The sequence below is a fragment of the Eubalaena glacialis genome, chromosome 3 (assembly GCF_028564815.1).
Source record: "Eubalaena glacialis isolate mEubGla1 chromosome 3, mEubGla1.1.hap2.+ XY, whole genome shotgun sequence".
NCBI lineage: Eukaryota > Metazoa > Chordata > Mammalia > Artiodactyla > Balaenidae > Eubalaena > Eubalaena glacialis.
The window spans coordinates 62,432,774-62,454,900 of NC_083718.1; positions in this window are offsets into that span (position 1 = coordinate 62,432,774).

Sequence of the window (22,127 nt, forward strand, 5' to 3'; positions counted from 1 at the left end):
GCAGCCTGCAAAAAGGAGACCCAACACACAGTAAGTTAAGCAAAATGAGAAGACAGGGAAACACACAGCAGATGAAGGAGCAAGGTAAAAACCCACCAGACAAAACAAATGAAGAGAAAATAGGCGGTCTACCTGAAAAAGAATTCAGAGTAATGATAGTAAAAATGACCCAAAATCTTGGAGATACAATGGAGAAAATACAAGAAACGTTTAACAAGGACCTAGAAGAACTAAAGAGCAAACAATGATGAACAACATAATAAATGAAATTTAAAATTCTCTAGAAGAAATTAATAGTTGAATAACTGAGGCAGAAGAACAGATAAGTGACTGGGAAGATAAAATAGTGGAAATAACTACTGCAGAGCAGAATAAAGATAAAAGAATGAAAAGAACTGAGGACAGTCTCAGAGACCTCTGGGACAACATTAAACGCACCAACATTCGAATTATAGGGGTCCCAGAAGAAGAAGAGAAAAAAAAAAAGGGACTGAGAAAATATTTGAAGAGATTATAGTTGAAAACTTCCCTAATATGGGAAAGGAAATAGTCAATCAAGCCCAGGAAGCACAGAGAGTCCCATACGGGATAAATCCAAGGAGAAAACGCCAAGACACATATTAATCAAACTATGAAAAATTAAATACAAAGAAAAAATATTGAAAGCAGCAAGGGAAAAACAACAAATAACATACAAGGGAATTCCCATAAGGTTCACAGCTGATCTTTCAGCAGAAACTCTGCAAGTTAGAAGGGACTGGCAGGACATATACAAAAGCAAAGTGATGAAAGGGAGAACCCTACAATCAAGATTACTCTACCCAGCAATGATCTCATTCAGATTTGACAGAGAAATTAAAACCTTCACAGACAAACAAAAGCTGAGAATTCAGCACCACAAAACCAGCTTTACAACAGATGCTAAAGGAACTTCTTTAGGCAGGAAACACCAGAAAAGGAAAAGACCTACAAAAACAAACCCAAAACAATTAAGAAACTGGTAATAGGAACACACATATTAATAATTACCTTAAATGTACATGGATTAAACGCTCCAACCAAAAGACATAGACTGGCTGAATGGACACAGAAACAAGACCCGTATATATGCTGACTACAAGAGACACACTTCAGACCTAGGGACACATACAGATTGAAAGTGAGGGGATGGAAAAAGATATTCCATGCAAATGGAAATCAAAAGAAAGCTGGAGTAGCAATTCTCATATCAGACAAAATAGACTTTAACATAAAGACTATTACAAGGGACAAAGAAGGACACTACATAATGATCAAAGGATCAATCCAAGAAGAAGATATAACAATTGTAAATATTTATACAGCCAATATAGGAGAAACTCAATACATAAGGCAAATGCTAACAGCCATAAAAGGGGAAATCGACAGTAACACAATCATAGTAGGGAATTTTGACACCCACTTTCACCCATGGACCATTCATCCAAAATGAAAATAAATAAGGAAATAAAGCTTTAAATGATACATTAAACAAGATGACTTAACTGATATTTATAGGACATTCCTTCCAAAAAACAACAGAATGCACTTTCTTCTCCAGTGCTCATGGAACATTTTCCAGGATACATCATATCTTGGGTCACAAATCAAGCCTTGGTAAATTTAAGGAAATTGAAATCATATCAAGTATCTTTTCCAAACACAACGCTAAGAGACTAGATATCAATTAGAGCAAAGAATCAGTAAAAAATATGAACAAATGTAGGCTAAACAATACGCCACTAAATAACCAAGAGATCACTGAAGAAATCAAAGAGGGAATCAAAAAATACCTAGAAACAACTGACAATGAAAACATGATGATCCAAAACCTATGAGATGCAGCAAAAGCAGTTCAAAGAGGGAAGTTTATAGCAATGCAATCCTACCTCAATAAACAAGAAACACCTCAAATAAACAACCTAACTAACTAAAGCAATTAGAGAAAGAAGAACAAAAAACACCCCAAAGTTAGCAGAAGGAAAGAAATCATAAACATCAGAACAGAAATAAATGAAAAATAAATGAAGGAAACAATAGCAAAGATCAATAAAACTAAAAACTGGTTCTTTGAAAAGATAAACAAAATTGATAAATCATTAGCTGCACTCATCAAGAAATAAAGGGAGAAGACTCAAATCAATAGAATTAGAAATGAAAAAGGAGAAGTAACAACTGACACTGGAGAAATACAAAGGATCATGAGCGATTACTACAAGCAACTATATGTCAATAAAAAGGACAACCTGGAATAAATGGACAAATTCTTAGAAAAACACAACCTTCGGAGAATGAACCAGGAAGAAATAGAAAATATAAACAGACCAATCACAAGCACTGTAATTGAGACTGTGATTAAAAATCTTCCAAAAAAAAAAAAAAGCCCAGGACCAGATGGCTTCACAGGCAAAATCTATTAAACATTTAGAGAAGAACTAACACCTGTCCTCAAACTCTTCCAAAATATGACAGAGGGAGGAACACTCCCAAACTCATTCTATGAGGCCACCATCACCCTGATATTAAAACCAGACAAAGATGTCACAAAGAAAGAAAACTACAGGCCAATATCACTGATGAACATATGTGCAAATATCCTCAACAAAATAATAGCACACCGAATCCAACAACACATTAAAACGATCATACACCATGATCAAGTGGGGTTTATCCCAGGAATGCAAGGATTCTTCAATATATGCAAATCAATCAATGTAATAAACCATATTAACAAATTGAAGGAGAAAAAACATAAGATCATCTCAGTAGATGCAGAAAAAGCTTTCAAAAAATTTAAAACCTATTTATGATAAAAACCCTCCAGAAACTAGGCAGAGAGGGAACTTATCTCAACATAATAAAGGCCATATATGACAAAGCCAAAGCCAACATCGTTTTCAGTGGTGAAAAACTGAAAACATTTCCTCTAAGATTAGGAACAAGACAAAGTTACCCACTCTCACCACTATTATTCAACATAGTTTTGGAAGTTTTAGCCACAGCCATCAGAGAAGAAAAAGAAATGAAAGGAATACAAATTGGAAAAGAAGAAGTGAAACTGTCACTGTTTCAGATGACATGATACTATAGATAGAGAATCCTAAAGATGCTATCAGAAAACTACTAGAGCTAAACAATGAATTTGGTAAAGTAGAAGGATACAAAATTAATGCACAGAAATCTCTTACATTCCTTTACACTAATGATAAAAATCTGAACGAGAAATTAAGGAAACACTCCCATTTACCAATGCAACAAAAAGAATAAAATACCTAGGAATAAACCTACCTAGGGAGACAAAAGACCGGTATGCAGAAAACTATAAGGCACTGATGAAAGAAATTAAAGATAACACAAACAGCTGGAGAAATATATACCATGTTCTTGGATTGGCAGAATCAACATTGTGAAAATGACTATACTACCCATAGCAGTCTACAGATGCAATGCAAACCCTATCAAACTACCAATGACATTTTTCACAGAACTAGAACAAAAAATTCCACAATTTGGGGACTTCCCTGGTGCACAGTGGTTAAGAACCCACCTGCCAATGCAGGGGACACGGGTTCGAACCCTGATCTGGGAAGATCCAACATGCGGTAGAGCAACTAAGCCCATGCGCCACAACTACTGAACCTGTGCTCTAGAGCACACAAGCCACAACCACTGAGCTCACATGCCACAACTACTGAAGCCCACACGCCTAGAGCCCATGCTGTGCAACAAGAGAAGCCACCGCAATGAGAAGCCCACACACCAAAATGAAGAGTAGCCCCCACTCACCACAACCTGAGAAATCCCATGCACAGCAACAAAGACAAAACACAGGCAAAAATAAATTAATTAATTAATCAAAAAAAAGTTTTCACAATTTTTATGGAAACACAAAAGACCCAGAATAGCCAAAGCAAACCTGAGAAAGAAAAACGGAGCTGGAGGAATCAGGCTCCATGACTTCAGACTATACTACAAAGCTACAGTAATCAAGACAATATGGTATTGGCACAAAAATAGAAATATAGATCAATGGAACATGATAGAAACCCCAGAGATAAACCCACACACATATGGTCACCTTATTTTTGATAAAGGAGGTAAGAATATACAATGGAGAAAAGACAGCCTCTTCAATAAGTGGTACTGGGAAAACTGGACAGCTACATGTAAAAGAATGAAATTGGAACACTCCCTAACACCATACGCAAAAATAAACTCAAAATGGATTAAACATCTAAATGTAAGGCCAGACACTATAAAATTCTTAGAAAAAAACATAGGCAGAACACTCTATGGCATAAATCACAGCAAGATCCTTTTTGACTCACCTCCTAGAGAAATGGAAATAATAACAAAAATAAACAAATGGGACTAAATGAAACTTAAAAGCTTCTGCACAGCAAAGGAAGCCATAAACTAGATGGAAAGATTACCCTCAGAATGGGAGAAACTATTTGCAAATGAAGGAACTGACAAAAGGTTAATCTCCACAGTTTACAAGCAGCCCATGCAGCTCAATATCAAAAACATAAACAACCCCACCCAAAAATGGGCAGAAACCTAAATAGACATTTCTCCAAAGAAGATATACAGATAGCCAAAAACACATGGAAGAATGCTCAACATCACTAATCATTAGAAAAATGTAAATCAAAACTACAATGAGGTATCACCTCACACCAGTCAGAATGGCCATCATCAAAAAATCTGCAAACAATAAATGCTGGAGTGGGTGTGGAGAAAAGGGAACCCTCTTACACTGTTGGTGGGAATGTAAATTGATACAGCCCCTCTGGTGAACAGTACGGAGTCCCTTAAAAAACTAAAAATAAAACCACAATACGACACAGCAATCCCACTACTGGGCATATTCCCTGAGAAAACCATAATACAAAAAGAGTTATGTACCACAATGTTCACTGCAGCTCTATTTACAATAGCCAGGACATAGAAACAACCTAAGTGTCCATCGACAGATGAATTGAAAAAGAAAATGGGGCACCTATATAAATGGAATATTACTCAGCCATAAAAAGAAACGAAATTGAGTTATTTTAAATGAGGTGGATGGACCTAGAGTCTGTCATACAGAGTGAAGTAAGTCAGAAAGAGAAAAACAAAAACAAGATGATAACACATATATATGGAATCTAAAAAAACAAACAAACAAACAAACAAAAAAACAAACCTGTTCTGAAGAACCTAGGGGCAGGACAGGAATAAAGATGCAGATGTAGAGAATGAACTTGAGGTCACAGGGAGGGGGAAGGATATGCTCGGATGAAGTGAGAGAGTGGCATGGACATATATACACTACCTAAAGCAAAATAGATAGCTAGTGGGAAGCAGCCGCATAGCACAGGGAGATTAGCTCAGTGCTTCATTACCACCTAGAGAGGTGGGATAGGAAGGATTGGAGGGAAACGCAAAAGGCAGGAGATACGGGGATATATGTATATGTATAGCTGATTCACTTTGTTATAAAGCAGAAAATAACACACCATTGTAAACAATTATACTCCAATAAAGATGTTAAAAAGAAAAGAAAAGAAAAGGCAGAGGACTATGTACCAGATGAAGGAACAAATAAAACCCCAGAAAAACAACTAAATGAAATGGAGATAATCAACTTTCCAGAAAAAGAACTCAGAATAATGATAGTGAAGATGAAGCAGGACCTTGGAAAAGAATGGAGGCAAAGATGCAAGAAGTGTTTAACAAAGTCCTAGAAGAATTAAAGAACAAACAAAGACAGATGAACAATACAACAACTGAAATGAAAAATAGAAGGAATCAATAGCAGAATAACGGAGGGAAGAACGGATAAGTGACCTGGAAGATAGAACGGTGGAATTCACTGCTGCAGAACAAAATAAAGAAAAAAGAATGAAAGGAAATGAAGACAGCTTAAGAGACCTCTAGGAAGACATTAAGCACACCAACATTTGCATTATACGGGTCCGAGAAGGAGAAGAGAGAGAGAAAACACCTGAGAAAATATTTCAAGTGATTATAGTCAAAAACTTCCCTAACATGGGAAAGGAAACAGCCACCCAAATCCAGGAAGCACAGAGAGTCCCAGGCAGGATAAATCCAAGGAGAAACACGATGAGACACATAGTAATCAAATTCACAAAAATTAAAGACAAAGAAAAATTATTAGAAGCAGCAAGGGAAAAACAACCAATAATATATAAGGAAACTCCCATAAGGTTAACAGCTGATTTCTCAGCAGTAATTCTACAAGCAAGAAGGGAGTGATAAAAGTGAAGAACCTACAACCAAGATTACTCTACCCAGCAAGGATCTCATTCAGGTTCGATGGAGAAATCAAAAGCTTTACAGACAAGCAAAAGCTAAGAGAATTCAGCACCACCATACCAGCTCTACAACAAATGGTAAAGGAAATTCTCTAATTGGGAAACACTAGAGAAGAAAAGAACCTACAAAAACAAACCCAAAACAATTTAAAAAATGGAAATAGGAACATACATATGGGTAATTACCTTAAAGGTGACTGGATTAAGTGCTCCAACCAAAAGACACAGGCTCGTTGAATGGATACAAAAACAAGACCCATATATATGCTGTCTACAAGAGACCCACTTCAGACCTAGGGACACATACAGACTGAAAGTGCGGGAATGGAAAAAGATATTCCATGCAAATGGAAATCTAAAGAAAGCTGGAGTAACAATACTCATATCAGCAAAAATAGACTTTAAAATAAAGAATGTTACAAGAGACAAGGAAGGACACTATATAATGATCAAGGGATCAATCCAAGAAGAAGATATAACAATTATAAATATATATGCACCCAACATAGGAGCACCTCAATACATAAGGCAAGTGTTAACAGCTATAAAATAGGAAATCAACAGTAACACAATAATAGTGGGGGACATTAACACCTCACTTACACCAATGGACAGAACATCCCAACAGAAAATTAATAAGGAAACAGTAGCTTTTAATGACACAATAGACCTCATAGAATTAATTGATGTTTATAGGACATTCCATCCAAAAACAGCACATTACACTTTCTTTTCAAGTGCACACACAGAACATTCTCCAGGATGGCTCACATCTTGCATCACAAATCAAGCCTTGGTAAATATAAGAAAATTGAAATCATATCAAGCATCTTTTCTGACCACAACGCTATGAGACTAGAAGTCAATTACAGGAAAAAATACATAAAAAACAAAAACATATGGATGTTAAACAACACGTTACTAAATAACCAAGATATCATTGAAGAAATAAAAGAGGAAATCAAAAAATACCAAGAGACAAATGACAACAAAAACATGATGATCCAAAACCTATGGGATGCAGGAAAAACAGTTCTAAGAGAGAAGTTTCTAGCAATACAATCCTACCTCAAGAAACAAGAAAAATCTCAAATAAATAATCTAACCATACACCTAAAGGAACTAGAGAAAGAAGAACAAAAAAAACCCAAATTTAGTAGAAGGAAAGAAATTATAAAGATCAGAGCAGAAATAAATGAAATAGAAACAAAGAAAACAATAACAAAGATCAATAAAACTAAAAGCTGGTTCTTTGAGAAGATAAACAAAACTGATAAACCTTTAGCCAGACTCATCAAGATAAAGAGGGTGAGCACTCAAATCAATAGAATTAGAAATGAAAAAGGAGAAATTACAATGGACACCACAGGAATACCAAGCATCCTAAGAGACTACTACAAGCAACTCTATGCCAATAAAATGGACAACCTGGAAGAAATGGACAAATTCTTAGAAAGGTATAACCTTCGAAGACTGAAACAGGAAGAAATAAAAAATATGAACAGACAAATCACAATGAAATTGAAACTGTGATTTAAAATCTTTCAACAAACAAAAGTTCAGGACCAGAGGGCTTCACAGGTGAATTCTATCAAATATTTAGAGAAGAGCTAACACCCATCCTTCTCAAACTCTTCCAAAAAACTGCAGAGGAAGGAACACTCCTAAACTCATTCTACGAGGCCACCATCACCCTGATACCAAAACCAGGCAAAGCTACTACAGAAAAAGGAAATTACATACCAATATCACTGATGGATACGGTGCAAAAATCCTCAACAAAATACTAACAAACAGAATCCAACAACACATTAAAAGGATCATACATAATGATCAAGTAGTAGGTATCCCAGGCATGCAAGGATTTTTCAATGTATGCAAATCAATCAGTGTGATACACCATATTAACAAATTAAAGAATAAAAACCATATGATCATCTCAATAGATGCAGAAAAATCTTTCAACAAAATTCAACATCCATTTATGATAAAAACTCTCCAGAAAATTGGCATAGAGTGAACCTACCTCAACATAATAAAGGCCATATATTACAAACCCACAGCAAACATCATTTTAAATGATGAAAAACTGAAAGCATTTTCTCTAAGATCAGGAACAAGAAAAGGATGTCCACTCTCACCACTTTTATTCAACATAGATTTGTAAGTCTTAGCCACAGCAATCAGAGAAGAAAAGGAAATAAAAAGAATACAAATTGGAAAAGAAGAAGCAAATTGTCACTGTTTGCAGATGACATGATACTATACATAGAAAATCCTAAAGATGTCACCAGAATATTACTAGACCTAATCAATAAATTTGTCAAGGTTACAGGATACAAAATTAATGCACAGAAATCTCTTACATTCCTATGCACTAACAACAAAAGATTAGAAAGACAAATTAAGGAAACAATCCCACTTACCATCCCAAGAAAAAGAATAAAATACCTAGGAATGAACCAACCTAAGGAGGTAAAAACCTGTACTCAGAAAACTGTAAGACACTGATGAAAGAAAGCAAATATGACACAAATAGGGGGCAGAGTCAAGATGGCGGTGTGGGAAGACACCAAGTTAGCATCTCCCCACAGCTAGGGCACCTGCCGGGTGCTGGGGTAGGACCCTGACGCCCAAGGAGAAGGGAGGAACCCCCAAGTGAACCGGTAGGATATGGGGAACAGAGGGAGGAGTAGAAGTGGAGGCCAGAAAAGATCGGTGTCCCTCAGGTTGGGGAGATCAGGAGAGGCAAGCAGGAGGGACCCTCCAGGAGGAGCGGGAGAGAATTGGAGGGCATTTGCCCTGCCTGCTAAGGCCCAGGGAGCCTGCTGAACTTCCAGGCCAGTCCCCTGCCCTCCAAGGGCCCCCCTCTCTCCCCACCACATTGGTCCTGGGGGCATAAGAGGCAGACTGGGGAGATCAGTAGAGGCAGGTGGGAGGGGCCCTCCAGGACCAGAGGAGCAGGAGAGGAGAGGAGGGTGTTTGCCCTGGCCACTAGAGCCCAGGAAGCCTGCTGGGCTCCCAGGTGAGGTTCCCCACTCTCTGAGACCAAGGGTTGGGGGCATGCCTGGTCCCCTTCTGTTCCTTGAGCCTAAGCTGCCGCCCACAGCCCCCAAGGCCTTTTCCAGCCATGTGGGTCCTAAGCATAGGCTCAGCCCACCTCCCAAACCTCACCTTTGCTTAGGCCCTGCCCTCCACAGCCAAGACCTTTCCCACCCTTTTTTTCTTTTAGTTTTTTTTTTTTTTTTTCATTTTTCCCTCCTCCTCTTTTTTACTATTGTGGTACTCTTGTACCTTCTGGTTGTTGATTCATCTATATTTTTATTTTTATATTCTTTCTAACATATCTGTTAGTTTCCTAGTCTAATTTTATTTTTGACTTTCTTATTGTTCTTTCTTTTTTGTTTGTTTTATGCCACCCCATGTGGCTTGCAGGATCTTGGTTCACAAGCTGGGGATTGGGCCGAAGCTCCTGCAGTAGGAGCTCCATGTCACAACCACTTGACTAACAGAGAAGCTCAGACCCCAGGGAATATTCATCAGAGTGAGGTCTCGCAGAGGTCCTCATCTCAGCACCAAAACCCAGCTCTACCCAATAGCCTAGAAATTCCAGTGTTGGAAGCCTCAGGCCAAACAACCAGTAAGACATGAACACAGTACCACTCATTAAAAAAAATAATAATAAAGAGACAGCAAAAAATAATATGTCACAGATGAAGGAGCAAGGTAAAAATCTACAAGACCAAATAAATGAAGAGGAAATAGGCAATCTACCTAAAAAAATAATTCAGAGTAATGATAGTAAAGATGATCCAGAGTTTCGGAAATAGAATGGAGGCACGAGAAAATACAAGAAATGTTTTAAAAAGATCTAGAAGAACTAAAGAACAAATAAACACAGGTGAACAACACCATAACTGAAGTGAAAAATACACTAGAAGGAATCAATGACAGAATAACTGAGGCAGAAAAATGAATAAATGAGCTGGAAGACAAAGTGGTGGAAATAACTGCCAAGGAGCTGAATAAAGAAAAAAGACTGAAAAGAATTGAAGACAATCTCAGAGACCTCTGGGACAACACTAAATGCACCAATATTCTAATTATTGGGGTCCCAGAAGAAGAAGAGAAAAAGAAAGGGACTGAAAAAATATTAGAAGAGATTATAGTCGAAAACTTCCCTAACATGGGGAAGGAAATAGTCACCCACGTCCAGCAAACACAAAGAGTCCCATACAGGATAACCCTAGGAAAAACGCACCAAGACACACATTAATCAAACTAACAAAAATTAAATTCAAAGAAAAAATATTAAAAACAACATGGGAAAAACAAAAAATAACATACAAAGGAATCCCCATAAAGTTATCAGCTGATTTTTCAGCAGAAACTCTGCAAGCCAGGAGGGAGTGGCATGATATACTTAAAGTGATGAAAGAGAAAAACCTACAACCAAGATTACTCTACCCAGCAAAGATCTTATTCAGATTTGATGGAGAAATTAAAAGCTTTTCAGGCAAACAAAAGCTAAGAGAATTCAGCACCACCAAAGCAGCTTTACAAAAAATACTAAAGAAACTTCACTAGGCAGGAAACACAAGAGAAGAAAAAGACCCACAAAAACAAACCCAAAACAATTAAGAAAATGGTAATAGGAACATACATATTGATAATAACCTTGAATGTAAATGGATTAAATATCCCAACCAAAAGACACAGACTGGCTGAATAGATACAAAAACAAGACCCATATATATGCAGTTTACAAGAGACCCACTTCAGACCAAGGGGCACATATAGACTGAAAGGGAGAGGATGGATAAAAGATATTCCATGCAAATGCAAATCAAAAGAAAGCTGGAGTAACCATACTCATATCAGGAAAAAAAATAGACTTTAAAATAAAGACTGTTACAAGAGATAAGGAGGGACACTACATAATGATCAAAGAATCAATCCAAGAAGAAGATATAACAATTATAAATGTTTATGCACCCAACATAGGAGCACCTCAATAAATCAGACAAATGCTAACAACCATGAAAGGAGGAATCAACAGTAACACAGTAATTTTAGGGGTCTTTAACATGCCACTTACACCAATAGACAGATCATCCAAACAGAAAATAAATAAGAAAACACAAGCTTAAATTATACAATAGACCATATATATCTAATTGATATTTATAGAACATTCCACCCAAAAGTTGAAGAATAAACTTTCTTCTCAAGTGCACATGGAGCATTCTTCAGTATAGATCACATCTTGGGTCACAAAATCAAGCCTCAGAAAATTTAAGAAAATTGAAATTGTATCAAGCATCTTTTCTGACAACAGTGCTATGAGATTGGAAATCAATTACAGGAAAGAAACTGTAAAAAACATAAATACATGAAAGCTAAACAGCGCTACTAAATAATTAAGAGGTCACTGAAGAAATCAAAGAAGAAATTAAAAATACATAGAAACAAATGATAAAGAACCACAACAACCCAAAAGCAATGGGACGCAGCAAAAGCAGTTCTAAGAGGGAAGTTTATAGCAATTCAATCTCACCTCAAGAAAAATCTCAAATAAACAATCTAACACTACACTTAAAACAACTAGAGAAAGAAAAACAAAGAAAACCCAAAATCAGTAGAAGGAAAGAAATCGTGAAAATCAGAGCAGAAATAAATGAAATAGAAATGAAGAAAACAATAGCAATGATCAATAAAACTAAAAGCTGGTTCTTTGAGAAGATAAAGAAAATTGATAAATCCTTAACAGACTCATCAAGAAAAAAAAGGAGAGGACGCAAATCAATAAAATTAGAAATGAAAAAGGAGAAATCAAAACTGACACTGCAGAAATACAAAGGATTATAAGAGACTACTACAAACAACTATATGCCAATAAAATGGACAACCATGAAGAAATAGACAAATTCTTGGAAAGGTACAATTTTTCAAGACTGAACCAGGAAGAATTAGAAAATATAAATGGACCTAACAAAAGTTATGATATTAAAACCATAATTAAAAATCTCCCAACAAACAAAAGTCCAGGACCAGATGGCTTCACAGGTGAAATCTATCAAACATTTAGAGAATAGCTAACACTGAACTTTCTCAATCTCTTCCAAAAAATTGCAGAGGGAGAAATACTCCCAAATTTATTCTACAAAGCCACAAGCACATTGATACCAAAACCAGAAAAAGATATGACAAAAAAAAGAAAATTATAGACCAATATCACTGATGAATACAGATGCAAAACTCCTCAACAAAATGCTAGCAAACAGAATCCAACAACACATTAAAAGGATCATACACCATGATCAAGTGGGATTTATCCCAGGGATGCAAGGATTCTTCAACATATGCAAATCAAGGAATGTGATACACCACATTAACAAATTAAAGAATAAAAATCATATGATCATCTCAATAGATGCAGAAAAACCTTTTGACAAAATTCAACACCCATTTATGATAAAACTCTCCAGAAAATGGGCATAGAGGGAACCTACCTCAACATAATACAGGCCATATATGATAAACCCACAGCAAGCATCATACTTATGGTGAAAAACTCAAAGCATTTCCACTAGGATCAGGAATAAGACAAGGATGTCCACTCTCGCCACTCTTATTCAACATAGTTTTGGAACTCCTAGCCACGGCAATCAGGGAAGAAAAAGAAATAAAAGGAATACAAAGTGGAAAAGAAGAAGTAAAACTGTCACTGTTTGCAAATGACATACTATACATAGAAAATCCTAAAAATGCCACCAGAAAACTACTAGAACAAATCAATGAATTTGGTAAGGTTGCAGGAAACAAAATTAATGCACAGAAATCTCTTGCATTCCTATACACCAACAACGAAAAATCAGAAACAGAAATTAAGGAAACAATCCCATTTACCACTGCAACACAAAGAACAAAATATCTAAGAATAAACCTGTCTAAGAGGGTGAAAGACGTGTACTCAGAAAACTATAGAACACTGATAAAAGAAATCAAAGATGACATAAACAGATGGAGAAATATACCATGTTCTTGGATTGGAAGAATCAATATTGTGAAAATAACTATACTACCCAGAGCAATCTACAGATTCAATGCAATCCCTATCAAACAACCAATGGCATTCTTCACAGAATTAGAACAAAAAGTTCACAGTTCGTATGGAAACACAAAAGACCCTGAATAGCCAAAACAATCTTGAGAAAGAAAAACGGAGTTGGAGGAATCAGGCTCCCTGACTTCAGGCTATACCACAAAGCTAGAGTAATCAAGACAATATGGTACTGGCATAAAAAAAGAAATATAGATAAATGGAACAGGATAGAAAACCCAGAGATAAACCCACATGCCTACGGTCAACTAATCTAAGAAAAAGGAGGTAAAGATATACAATGGAGAAAAGACAGTCCCTTCAATAAGTGGTGCTGGGAAAACTGGACAGCTACATGGAAAAGAATGAAATTAGAACACTCCTTAACACCATACACAAAAATAAACTCAAAATGGATTAAAGACCTAAATGTAAGACCAAACACTAAAACTCTTAGAGGAAATCATAGGAAAAACACTCTTTGACATAAACCACAACAAGATCTTCATTGATCCACCTCCTAGAGTAACAGAAATAAAAACAAAAATAAACAAATGTGACTTAATTAAGCTTAAAAGCTTTTGCATGGCAAAGGACACCATAAACAAGACAAAAAGACAACCCTCAGAATGGGAGAAAATATTTGCAAATGAAACAAAAGACAAATGATTCATCTCCAAAATATACAAACAACTCATGGAGCTCAATATAAAAAAAACAAACAATCCAATCTAAAAATGGGCAGAAGACCTAAAGAGACATTTCACCAAGGAAGACATACAGATGGCCAAGAGGCACATGAAAGATGCTCAACATTACTAATTATTAGAGAAATGCAAATCAACACTACAATGAGGTATCACCTCACACTGGTTAGAATGGGCATCATCAGAAAATCCACAAACAACAAATGTTAGAGAGGGTGTGGAGAAAAAGGAACACTCTTGCAGTGTTGGGGGTAATGTAAATTGATACAGCCACTATGGAGAACAGTATGGAGGTTCCTTAGAAAACTAAAAATAGAGTTACCATATGACCCAGCAATCCCACTACTGGGCATATACCCAGAAGAAACCATAATTCAAAAAGACACATGCACCCGAATGTTCATTGCAGCACTATTTACAATAGCCAGGTCATGGAAGCAACCTAAATGCCCATCAACAGACGAATGGATAAAGAAGTTGTGGTACATATATACAATGGAATATTACTCAGCCATAAAAAGGAAAAAAATTGAGTCATTTGTTGAGACGTGGATGGATCTAGAGACTGTCATACAGAGTGAAGTAAGTCAGAAAGAGAAAAACTAATATCGTACATTAACGCATGTATGTGGAACCTAGAAAAATGGTACAGATGAACTGGGTTGCAGGGCAGAAGTTGAGACACAGATGTAGAGAACAAACGTATGGACACCAAGGGGGGAAAACTGTGGTGGGGTGGGGATGGTGGTGTGCTGAATTGGGCGATTGGGATTGACATGTATAAAGTGATGTGTATAAAATTGATGACTGATTAAAAAATAAATTAATTAATTAATTTAAAAAAAAAGATACATGCACCCCCAATTTCATTGCAGCACTATTTACAGTAAGCAGGTCATGGAAGCAACCTAAATGCCCATCGACAGATGAATGGATAAAGAAAATGTGGTACATACATGCAATGGAATATTACTCAGCCATAAAAAGGAACAAAATTGGGTCATTTGTAGAGACGTGGATGGACTTAGAGACTGTCATACAGAGTGATGTAAGTCAGAAAGAGAAGAACAAATATCGTATATTAACACATATATGTGGATTCTAGAAAAGTGGTACAGATGAACCGGTTGCAAGGCAGAAATAGAGACACAGATGTAGAGAACAAACATATGGACACCAAGGGGGGAAAGCAGGGGGGGCGGTGGTGTGATGATTTGGGAGATTGAGATTGACATATATACAGTAATATGCATAAAATAGATAACTAATAAGAACCTGCTGTATAAAAAAAAAAGAACTGAAACACATAAAGCAATAATAAGAAAAGCAGTTTTGTAATTAAGCACTGAAGGTGATACATAGAAATAACACAGAATGATGGCATCAGATCTCCATGAAGCTGACTTCAAGAGACAGAAATATTCCCTGACAAAGTGTAACAAAATACATGCACAATGTTATGTTTCTAAAGGGAGAAGGTATAAATCCAAAGGGATAGTCTGTTGGATCATAGCAGTCTGAGAGGGAACAATTAGTTGCATTGCTGTGGATCAGGCAATGATGCCAAATGGATAACAGATACATTTCCAATGACGGCATTGTATCATATTCATTTCTGTGTCCCCAGTGCAAAGTACTGTGCTTGGCTCTGTATAGCCGTTTCTTCTAGATACTTTAGAAGGGTCTAAGGATATAGTACCAAACATGAGAGATAAATCCCAAACTCTAACGAAGCTTATGTGAGTAAAGAATATACAAGATAGTGATGAAAGCTATGAAAGGCCATGCTTTAAAGGAAAACTGAGGAGAGGAGGATGATCAGGGTGCTTTCCCTGAGCAGGTGACAAGACATTTTGGCTGAGACCTGAATGACAGAAGAAGCCAGTCAGCCAACTAAAGATCTGGACAAGCACAACAGGCAGAGGAAATGACTAATACAAAAGCCCTATTGGGGAACGAGTTTGGTGTGGTGGTGGAACAGAAAGAAAGTGTGGATTTAATGTAGAAAACAAGGAGTAATATAAAATGGAGTTGGAAATGGAGCAGGGACTATATCATCAAGGTCCTTATGAGTTGAAGTAAATTTTTATGTGTAATAGACATTGGACAATGCCCTGATATTAATATTTTTAAAAGATTACTTTGGCTGATGTGTGGAGAATGAATTATAGATGGACAAAAGAGAAGGTAATTGCAGTGGTCAAAGGGAAAGATGATGGTAACTTGGACAAGGATACAGTTTGTTCGATAAATGACTAATTAGTATGTATTGGTATCCAGATACAAAAAGGAGAGAAAGAGTCAAAGATAATGACAGACACTGGGTGACAGACACTTGAAAGATTCTGTGAGGGCTAGAGTCATGAAAGTTGGAAGAGTGAGTACCATCAGGGAAGAAGGCATATCCTGTTTGGGATATATTAAGACAGAAGTGGTGATGAAATATATATTTCCAGGAATCTGTGGATAATATGAGACTGAAACTAATAAAAGCTAAGAATAAAATGGAGAAATGCAATCAAAACTACCATGAGGTATCACCTCACACCAGCCAGAATGGCCATCACCAAAAGTCTACAAACAATAAATGTTGGAGAGAGTGTGGAGAAAAGGAAACCCTGCTACACTGTTGGTGGGAATGTAAATTGGTACATCCACTATGGAGAACAGTATGGAGGTTCCTTAAGAAACTGAAAATAGAGCTACCATATGACCCAACAATCCCACTCCTGGGCATATATCTGGAGAAAAACATGGTGCAAAAGGTTACGTGCACCCCAATATTCATTGCAGCACTGTTTACAGTAGCCAAGACATGGAAGCAACCTAAATGTCCATCAACAGATGAATGGATAAGGAAGATGTGGTACATATATACAATCATTTGAATATTACTCAGCCATTAAAAAGAATGAAATAATGCCATTTACAGCAACATGGATGGAACTGGAGATTATCATACTAAGTGAAGTAAGTCAGACAGAGAAAGACAAATATATGATATCACGTATATGTGGAATCTAAAAAAAATGATGCAAATGAACTTATTTACAAAACAGAAACAGACTCACAGACTTAGAGAACGAACTTATGGTTACCGGAGGGGGGTGGGATAGATTGGAAGTTTGGGATTCACATGTACATACTGCTATATTTAAAATAGATAACCAACAAGGACCAAGTGTATAGCAGAGGGACCACTGCTTAATACTCTGTAATAACCTAAATGGGAAAAGAACTTGAAAAAGAATAGATACATATATATGTATAACTGAATCACTTTGCTGTACACCTGAAACTAACACAACATTGTTCATCAACTATACTCCAATATAAAATAAAATTTTTTTAAAAAGCTAAAGTAAAATGGAAATGGTTGTTTATAAGTCATTGTAATAAATATGATGGTAAAATCAGAAGAGTGAAAAAGTATAAAGGGACAAGAGGAAAAAGTGAGATCTTAAGAATAATTTTACACAATTTAATAAAGAATCTTATTTTTCACTTAAAGCTACAGTTTCATTTATCTAGTAGATGAGGGCTGCAGCTGTGTAAGTCAGGGGTGCCAAGCTGATCATGAAAAGTAACCTGTCATTTGTTGCCTTGTCACTCCCTTGTCCTAGTCTAAGAGGCAATAGGATCACATCATTCCCCAGTTTACATCAAAGATGTCATGTATCCAATCCCCTTCCAAGAGACGTTTAGTTCTTTAATGTCTAGGTTTGTATTCTACACATCTTTACATGCTCTGAATTTTCTTTTCCAGAGCCTTGCATATATTAGCAAACAAGAAACATTTGTTGACTTAAATGGACACAATCTATTTAAAACGTGTTTACTTCTCTTTACATTACGAGTGTATCTCTTTCTCCATACCACAGTACAAGAAGACTACAAATCTCCTATTTCCCTACTTCCCCAATTTCCCTACTTCCCCAAAACACTTCCCACTCTTTGTATGGATAGTTCTCACTCTGCGTATTATTGCAAACCTAGGCTATTTCTGACCCGATTTTCATGGCTGGCTAAAGGGAACCTTATGAGGAAACATATGAGATTGTTATGGGGATTCTGAATAGTTGGGCCTGGACAATCCAGAAAAAGAATTAAACGTTTGTCCTCCTAAAGAAAATCCTAAGAGACGGTAAGAAAAATATCATGCTAAACCAAGCAATACTGGCAACCTAAGATTCTTACACAAAAGGAATCACGAAAAAGTCAAAGAAGCTACAAATATAACAGTGAATGCAAAATCTGAGTGACTCTAAAGACTTGGGTTTACACTTGTGGCTTGGGTTTGTAACTACCGCTAGGGACAAATATATCCAAGAAATATGCATAAACCTGTCCACTGCTACTTAGGAGTTCCATCTGATAAGCATATCTAAAAATAAGGCACTAACAAGAGACATCCAATATCCCCATGAAATTTAGAGATGCAGGGGCCAAATGGAAGTGGCCAGCAAAATGTCACCCCAAAGCACAAGAATTCAAAAGCCTTAGGCTCCAAGAAAGCTATTCTTATCTTATGGATTCCTTCTACATTCACACACATTTATTCCTAGCTTATGCCTCCCTTGGGAACCTTCCCATGATGAAGCAGAGACAAACCTACTTGTTCCTCTTTACAGATGTGACCTCAATTAGAGAGAAAGTTGTACAGTTAGTTACCTTACTTCCACCTAAACCCAATAACACCCAGGAATTCAAGTGAATATCAGCCCAACAGTAAATTTGGGCTTCATAGTCACATGCCCGCCATTAGATCATGTGTTAGACACTACACTCCTATCCTATTATAAAATGTGTTTCACTTAGCTGGTGTTTGTCTTAACCTTCCCCATTTCCTCACTCTAGGAGCAGTTTATCTCCCAAATAAAACAAATAATACTGTCAGAAAGTTTATCCTAATAATTAGCTTGAATTTATGACTCTAAAAGCACTAAATCTTTCCCCTCATAGTCGCTGGGAACTTTGAAACATTCGTGCATCATTACCCACATCCCTCCTGAATTATGGTTTAACCAGGCAGAGTTGAATCTCTAATTTCCTCAACCTTAGTCCCAATCCGTCAAAGTACTCCTGTTTTTCTATACATTCTCCATCAGTCACCAGCATCTCTGTGGCACTGAGGGCCTCAGTGTTTAAACCTCTCAGATGTAGTGCTTTATTGGAAGGCCCTTATTTCTTTCCTAAAACTCAGCAGTGCCCTTATTGATATATTATATGTTGACTTAATTTTCTGTCTAATGTCATCCTTGTATGGGTCCCATAACTCAAATTTCTTGCTGGTAAAGGGAAATCTGCTATACTGTAATGCCTGGGAGAATGAACTTCTTCTGATATGCTCATTTACCTCTTTTTCATCTCTGCTTTGTTCATTTATTCAGTGAGTTCACATCTATTTGCGTCTGTAGCTTTGAAATGTTCCTAACACACTTCCCTGAGAAATGTGATTAATGTACTTTGTTCATTTCTTTAATCCAACTTCAGGCTGTGTCAATTGTCTTCAAGACTAAGCCATGCTACAAAAATGCTGAAGGGAGCCATGGGATAACAGGCTGAGCTCTAACAGCATCTGATATAGAGCTCTAAAGCCTCATGATTAAAACTGGGAAAACGGATCCAAAACCAATAGAGCAAACAGGATTGGAGAGTGAGACATGAGATGCTCTGTGGTTTTGTCTGGGCCACTCTGGACGTCTGTGGGAGACAAGCCAATCTGAACACTTCCCTGAGGCGCTGCAACATGGAGCTGAGAGAGAGAGACCCTTTGCCCTCAACAGTGGAGTTATGAATAAGCCCTGTGGCTGACAGGGTCTTGGTGCTCTGGCCAGGTGTCAAGCCTGAGCCTCTGAGGTGGGAGAGCCAAGTTCAGGATATTGGTCCACAAGAGACCTCCTGGTCCCACATAACATCAAATGTCGAAAGCTCTCCCAGATATCTCCATCTCAATACAAAGACCCAGCTCCACTCAAAGACCAGCAAGCAACAGTGCTAGAAACCATATGCCAAACAACTAGCAAGACAGGAACACAACCTATCTATTAGCAGAGAGGCTGCCTAAAATCATAATAAGGTCACAGACACCCCAAAACACACCACTGGATGTGGTCCTGCCCACCAGAAAGACAAGATCCAGCTCCACCCACCAGAACACAAGCACCAGTCCCCTCCACCAGGAAGCCTACACAACCCACTGAATGAACCATACCCACTGGGAGCAGACACCAAAAACAATGGGAACTACGAACCTTCAGGCTGTGAAATGGAGACCCAAACAAAGTAAGTTAAGCAAAATGAGAAGACAGAGAAATAAACAGCAGATGAAGAAGCAAGGTAAAAACCCACTAGACAATACAAATGAAGAGGAAATAGGCAGTTTCCCTGAAAAAGAATTCAGAGTAATGATAGTAAAGATGATCCAAAATCTTGGAAATAGAATGGAGAAAATACAAGAAACATTTAACAAGGACCTAGAAGAACTAAAGAGCAAACAAACAATGATGAACAACACAATAAATGAAATTAAAATTTTTCTAGACGGAATCAATAGCAGAATAACTGAGGCAGAAGAACACATAAGTGACCTAGAAGATAAAATAGTGGAAATAACTACTGCAGAGCAAAATAAAGAAAAAAGAATGAAAAGAATTCAGGACAGTCTCAGAGACCTCTGGGACAACATTAAATGCACCAACATTTGAATTATAGAGGTCCCAGAAGAAGAAGAGAAAGGGAGTAAGAAAATATTTGAAGAGATTATAGTTGAAAACTTCCCTAATATGGGAAAGGAAATAGTCAATCAAGTCCAGGAAGAGCAGAGAGTCCCATACAGGATAAATCCAAGGAGAAACACGCCAAGACACATATTAATCAAACTATCAAAAATTAAATACAAAGAAAAACTATTGAAAGCAGCAAGGGATAAGCAACAATTAATATACAAGGGAATCCCCATAAGGTTAAAGCTGATCTTTCAGCAGAAACTTTGCAAGCCAGAAGGGAGTGGCAGGACATATTTAAAGTGATGAGAGTGAAACATCTATGACCAAGATTACTCTACCCAGCAAGGATATCATTCAGATTCGATGGAGAAATTAAAACCTTTACAGATAAGCAAAAGATAAGAGAACACAGCATCACAAAACCAGCTCTACAACAAATGCTAAAGGAACTTCTCTAGGCAGGAAACACAAGAGAAGTAAAAGACTTACAATAAGAAACCCAACACAATTAAGAAGGTGATAATAGGAATATACATATCGATAACTACCTTAAATGTAAATGGATTAAATGCTCCAGCCAAAAGGCATAGACTGGCTGAATAGCTTCAAAACCAAGACCTGTACATTTGCTGTCTACAAAAGACCCACTTCAGACCTAGGGACACATAGAGACTGAAAGTGAGGGGATGGAAAAAGGTATTCCATGCAAATGGAAATCAAAAGAAAACTGGAACAACAATTCTCATATCACACAAAATAGACTTTAACATAAAGTGTATTACAAGAGACAAAGAAGGACACTACATAATGATCAAGGTATCAATCCAAGAAGAAGATATAACAATTGTAAATACTTATGCACCCAAAATAGGAACACCTCACTACATAAGGCAAATGCTAACAGCTATAAAAGGGGAAATCGACAGTAACACAATAATAGTAGGGGATTTTAACATCTCACTTTCACCAAAGGACAGATCATCCAAAATGAAAATAAATAAGGAAATACAAGCTTTAAATGATATATTTAAAAAGATGGCTTAATTGATATTTATAGGAAATTCAATCCAAAACCAGCAGATTACACTTTCTTCTCAAGTGCTCATGGAACATTTTCCAGGATAGATCATATCTTGGGTCACAAATCAAGCCTTAGTAAATTTAAGAAAATTGAAATTGTATCAAGTATCTTTTCCGACCACAATGCTATGAGACTAGATGTCAATTACAGGAAAAAAACCAGCAAAAAATA